Raw genomic sequence first — 6500 nt, forward strand, 5'->3', positions numbered from 1 at the left:
TCACCTTTCATAATTATATAAGTTTCTATTAAAAATACGCTTTAAGGACTGCAAGAGCTTGAAGGGGCTCGAGACCCCATATGAACAACAATTCCAACCAACCAGAGCTTCCAGGGACTAAGCCACTACCCAAAAACTATACATGGACTGACCCTGGGCTCCAACCTCATAGGTAGCAATGAATAGCCTAGTAAGAGCCCCAGTGGAAGGTCCTGCCAAGACTGAACCCCCAGTGAACTTGATTGTTGGGGGGAGGGTGGTAATGGGGGGAGGATGGGGAGGGGAAACCCCTATAGAAGGGGAGGGGGTTAGGGGGATGTTGGCCCAGAAACTGGGAAGGGGAATAACAACCGAAATGTAAATAAGAAATACTCAATTAATAAAGATAAAAAAAACTTTCAGAATGAAAAAAATAACCTTTAAATGAATAGAGAGGAGGCTTTGGATTAATAATAGCACAAGCAATCTATAAGATACATGCAAGCTAAGCAAAGTAGACATATGATAAGATTTTAGGTGGAGGGGTGGGAAAATGAAGTTTCAGTGGTGGCCAAAACCTAGTCAGTAATCTGTTTAAATATTTTCAATAGCTCCCTGATTATTTACATGATGCTCCTTTAAAAGTCTAACATCTAAAGAACCAGATCATTAAAACTACCATCACCATCTTGGTCGTATATAGTGAGCATTCATTTTCATGCCAGGAAGCATATTAAGAGTGTCATTGTTTCCCTCCAACACATTTTCAAGATTATAAAATTGAAATACAGATGAGAGGTCATTGCAGCCATGTTGACAGACCAGACAAGTTCTTTTCTTTTTTTCAAGGTCTGATTATTTATTTGTTACTCTTAAAAACTTACTTTTAACTGAACTCAGATTTAGAAGTAGAAGCTCTCAGGAAGGACAGGCTATATCTCTTGGCAATCTGTTCCTGGCGCTTTTCTTTGGCCTCCTTCATTCTCTTGGCCAAAAGTTTAGTGTATTCTGCAGCCCCCTCCTTGTTTTTCTTAGTATGTTGTTTCTTCAGAGCAATATGTCAGGTCGGAGTTTGTGTTGTGGAACACGGGGAGTAACAAGACGCTGAATCTTGTGGACTTTGGTCCTGGACTTCTTACCTTCTTTGTTTAAGGGCTTTCTGACAACATATTGGTGGACATCATCATCTCTGGAGAGATTAAAAAAGCTTTCAGATTCTACTAGCTCTTTTAGGTCCCAACCGGCGAGGCACAGTAGTATCTGTCAGTCCTGGAATATCCTTCTCTCCTTTTCTGACACTAACCAAGCTGAGAACACTCAGGTTGGCATCCACAATGAGTCCACGAACTGACTTTGTGCTTCCTCTCTCCAGTTCTCCTTGGTCTATAACAAGAATGCCCTTTAGTCAACAGCCGGCACACTCTGCCTTGGATCCAAAGGCCTTGCTTCGTGGGAAAACCTTGTCTGTCGTTCCCACGGCTGATCCAGACCACAGAATCCTTCCACTCTTCACTAAGAGCATCAGCAGCTACTTCTGTGGCCATGTGCTTCTCATAGAATGTACGAAGTTTGCATTCGTCATCCACTTCTGTGACTTTCTGACAGCCAGGGGTGGGGAAGGAGATATTCAGCTTCATCTTGATAAAGCCGATTGCCCAGGAAGAGTCACGATAAAGAACAACCAGGTACATTCTTATCAAAGTAGCTATTGGTACTTTTTAGTATGCCAAATTTTATCAAATCACTACATCGTGCAATAATGCAAGAGCGTAATAAAACAGAGGTAACCGATTTTTCTTCTTCGGATCAGTGTTTTATTTTTTCACCAACTCATGTATTCTGGCTACCTAATTATGTGATTATTCCTCCCCCAGTTCCTTGGATGGTGTAATGGCAGTCTCCATTGGGAAGGCATGATGTCATATGTACACTTTTGAAGTGGAAAGATAGAGTCCTTACTGCACCTACATTTATACAGTCTGATCTCTATTGGAGTTCATTTGAAAAGGAACTAGGAAAGAGTCAAGGAACTGTGAGTATTCAGCTTACTTATCTCATTCCAAACTTTTTCTCTAATTCTGTGACAGAATGTCACAAAGTATTCTCTTTTGTTTACTTTTTAGTCTTGTAAGTACTTCCGTTTTTATTTATTTATTTATTTAAAACAATGGAACTTTATTTATTTATTTACTTATTTTGCAAAGAGTCCCCCTATGTACAGGGGCACTTTCTTTCTTTCTTTCTTCCTTCCTTCCTTTCTTTCTTTCTTTCCTTCTATTGGATTTTTTTATTTACATTTCAAATGTTATTCCCTTTCCTGGTTTCCCCAGACATAAACCCCCTATCCCATCACCCTTCCTTTCTTCTATAGGATATCTATTTATTATTTATATGTATATGAGTACACTGTTGCTCTCTTCCAATCCACCAGAAGAGGGTATTGGATCCCATTTCCATTTGTAAGATGGCTGTGAGCCACCATATGGTTGCTGGGAATTGAACTCAGGACCTCTGAGAGAGCAGTCACTGCTCTTAACCACTGAGCCATCTCTACAGCCCTTGAAAAGAATCCTACCAATGTTCTAAATCACTTCTTTAAATCTTTTAGTTGGTCATTTAAGAGCTAGGAGATGGTTCAATGATTGAGAATGTGCTCACTGCTGTTTCAGAGAACTTGAGTTTGAATCCCAGCACTCACATCAAGCAGTTCACAACTGCTTGTAACTTCTCCTCTAGCAGTGAGGTCCAACCCTCCTGCCCTACACAGGCACCTTCACTCACATGCACATGCCCAAAATGAGGTACAAATGCATATACCCAATCAAAATAATTTTAATGATCATTTAAAGACAGCACTGTCTTCTCTAAGACACGGTAGTTTCTGAAAAGTCAGTATGAGCCAAAAGAGGGTTTGTGATAAAGGTAAGATAACATTGAAAAAAAGTGTCACCTAGAAGGGCTCATTGATAAGTCAAGCAGCAGAAAGTAGACCAACACATACTTCATAAAGGTCAGCAAATCTCAGTAACCAGGAAGGGGAGAGGTGGAACATCATGCAAACATAAAATGCCACAAAGCACTTTAACTGTTAAGCAAGTAGATGTGCTTTCATATGTGTGCTTTTCTTAGGACCAACTGTGATGCCAGGTATGCTCTTTCTCCTTCAGAGTGTCCAGGAACTTATGTACACCAGGCTGGGCGAATGAAGTGTCTGGGAGATAGAGGAGAACAGCTGGTGTTTATTCATAGTAGGCAAGGGCTATATATCACTTTTCAGAATGGGAAGGAGTTTTCAGGGTGAGTGGAATTATTGGCTAGAACTTAAAGTACTGGGAATGGCTCATTTGTATGGAGATGCTTTCCAAAACTTCCAGGTACTTGCTGGGCGTGTTCTTATTGGATAAGAGGAAGTTCAATTTGTAGGTTTACCAAGGACTATGTGACGTTCCTCAGGTAGAAGTTTGGGTGTCAGGCTCCCCAGATCAAGCAGAATAGGAAGGCTGACTAAGAAAAGGGAATCTTCTGTTTTGTGCCAAGCTCAGAGGCTCTATCTGGTTATGATCGATTTCAACCTTAGCAGTAAGGTACAACAGATCACAGCTACCCATTTTCCAGATAAAATAGTATCAACAAGTAGTCACCAGTAGTAATCGTGATCCCAGAGGAACAAGACCACAGATACATAAAACATTGATCAGGGTGTAGGAAGGGTGATAGTGAGGGGTCTTTAGCAGAGGGACTAAGTAGTCTCTAAAGGTGAGGTTTCCTGGGAGAAGAGGATTAAGATCAAAGCCCTTGAACAATCGACCAAGAGAAAAGGAAAAGTTCAACTTACTCAAAGCCATAGAAGCAAAATGTATACAGATTACAATTCTCTGGCTCTTGTGACAAAAGTGTGAAGAATGTATGGGAGCTAGGAGGAAGAGACAGGGCATGTCACTTGAGAAATGGGAAGGCATCTGTTTATGATTATGCAGGGCCTACAAGGGCACATACAGGAAAGGATTTAAGACATGAGTAATATGACCATGTGTGCAGACTTGGGGGATTTTTCTGGTTTCTACATGGAAGGAAGGGGGAGGGCATAGAAGAATGGGCAAAGAGATGGAATATCCAGCGATAGACTGGGCAGATGAAGCAAACTATTGGCTTTCCTGATACATAAAATAGACTCAAGTAGAGTTAATTTTCTGGCAGCTCCTCTGCCCTCCATCTTCTGCTAAGGTCTGTACTCCAGAAGGTGGCCCCAGAGGGCAAGTCTGCCAACAAGTCGATCACATGGGAATGATGACTGGTTTTCATTTTACGGTGGTTTCCTTTCATGCTCTGCATGGCCTCTCATGCCCCTATCCCAGTCAGGCTTATGAGACTATATCCTCCTGCACTGCCTCTCTAGTAACTGTAAACACATGTTTTCTGCTCTCTCCAATTGCAGCGGAAGTGCCATAGGTTGCAACGCACCACAGAGGAGAAGGGGGCATAAAGCTGTTTGAGATGTCTTGGGTAATTACAGCCATGCAAAATGTCTCCGCTTCATGTAATAAATCATATCTTCCACATCTGTCTGGGCAAGAATGGAAAGGAGGCGTGTCTTCTCATCTATGTGTAGCCAAACACTGCTCTCTTGGCCCTGCACAAGCACAACTGATGCTGGCAGAAGTCACTTCCCTCATATCACAGATGTGTTAACTTCCAGGGACTTGGGGAATGTAAAGTTCTATAACTGACAATAGACAGCTTTGAAAAATTTATACTAGTACTGGAAGGACTATGTCTAGAAATCTCTCCCTGAATGGTTTTTGTCTGTCTCACCCATTCTTGTCACCTTTATATATGCCCCTTTTACCCTTTACTCTTAGGATGCACTCCATAAACTATATGGGAGAAGGATACTACTGTAAGAGTGATTTGTCTTAGGCACCAATAAGTCAAGTAAGTGGGATAGATTTAGGATATTTTCACAAAAGTAAACAACCTGGAAAAAGAAAGGACAAATGTTTAGAAAGGCAATATTCCCTATGTGAACAAGACTTTTTATTAAATTAAAAACTGTGTGTATTTGTGTGTGTGTGTGTGTGTGTGCGCGCGCGTGTGATTTAAGTACCCGTTCACATACATGTGTGTAGGCATATGTATACATATATATTAGTGTCTAAAGGCCAGACACAGATAGGAGATAGAGATCTTGCTCAATCATACTTTACATTTAAAAAATTAATTACATTTGTATTTATTCATTTCGTAAGTGTGCATATGTTGCATTCCTGCACTCAAACATGCATGTCATCGAGTAACTATTGAGACCAGAAGAAAATTTGTGAAAGTTCATTTGTTTCTTCCAACTTATGAGTTCTAGGACTGAAATCAACTTGGGGGCAAGTACCCTTACCTAGTAAGCCATCAGGACAGGCCTCTGTCTTACTTTTTGAAACAGGGTGTCCCACTGAACCTGGAGTTCATTGATTTGGATGCACTGGCTGGCTGATGAGCTCCACCAATTGGCCTGTGTCTTCCGTCCTCTCTAGCATCGAGGTTGCAGAAACAGTCTATGTCCCTCTTTGATGTGGGTATAAACTCTGGTCCTTGAGCTTGTGCAGCAGGCATTTTACTGATTGAGCCCCTAACCTCTGCCTTAAACTCTCTTAGTTTGAAAAATAGTTGAAGACACCTTACATCTATTCTGTAAATTGATGTAACACTAACAGGATGGCAAAATGGGTTTCTAGAAACAAATGTGGAAACATTCCAAATAGCACAAAGTGTTCAGAGATAGGCTGTTATAGCAAGACTTGACCTCATCTAGCTATGACACCGTGCCTCAAATCATATCATCTCTATTCAAAACAGACTAATGATAGTCAGGAAACCTAGAAGTTCTGTGGTTTTGAGAAATCAAGAAACATAGAGATAAGAATGGGCCAAAAAAACAAAGTTTAGGTACTATTTTCCAACACAGGAGAGTTCCTGGGGCCACGTTTGGTTCAACTTTAACAAGTGTAACTGTCTGGTTTCTCAGTTTGAGGATGCAGAGACATACTCTGACAGGACCAAAAAGCCATGGCTAGAAGCCAGATAGTTGATAGTGAGGACAGAAATCTCAGAAAAGATGATACCAGAACTCTAAACTGGACCTCTGACATGTTCAAACACGGAACCCTGTACGCTGAAGCTCTATTAGAGCCTGCTAGAATAATTCATGATTGAGTCATCAGGGAGAGATCAAATTAGAATGTTCTATTTAATAAGTCAGGGAAGTATATATACATTTTCAAAGATGTTCACCAAAAATAGTTTAAAATGAACCTATTTTTATCCACGTGAACTTTGTATCCAGTACAAGTCATTTCCTTAATGTTCCAGATAGATAGTTGACATTTTATTGTACGTTGGTTATGTTCCAAATTTAATCCCAAGCCACCTGCCTCTCACTGGTCACAGAGCCATGCTCAGGAAACACAAAGCCATTATGCTAATACAAGACTAAGTTTAACACAATTAGGTAAGTAAACTTCCCATACCCT

At 40.8% G+C, this 6500-nt stretch overlaps 1 pseudogene; it reads right to left on the reverse strand.

Annotated features, from left to right (window-relative positions):
- Positions 1 to 1129: 1129 nt before the first annotated feature.
- Positions 1130 to 1616, reverse strand: Rps6-ps12 (ribosomal protein S6, pseudogene 12; annotated as a pseudogene).
- Positions 1617 to 6500: the final 4884 nt, after the last annotated feature.

This window comes from Rattus norvegicus, chromosome 3 (assembly GCF_036323735.1).
Source record: "Rattus norvegicus strain BN/NHsdMcwi chromosome 3, GRCr8, whole genome shotgun sequence".
In the NCBI taxonomy this organism is placed as follows: domain Eukaryota; kingdom Metazoa; phylum Chordata; class Mammalia; order Rodentia; family Muridae; genus Rattus; species Rattus norvegicus.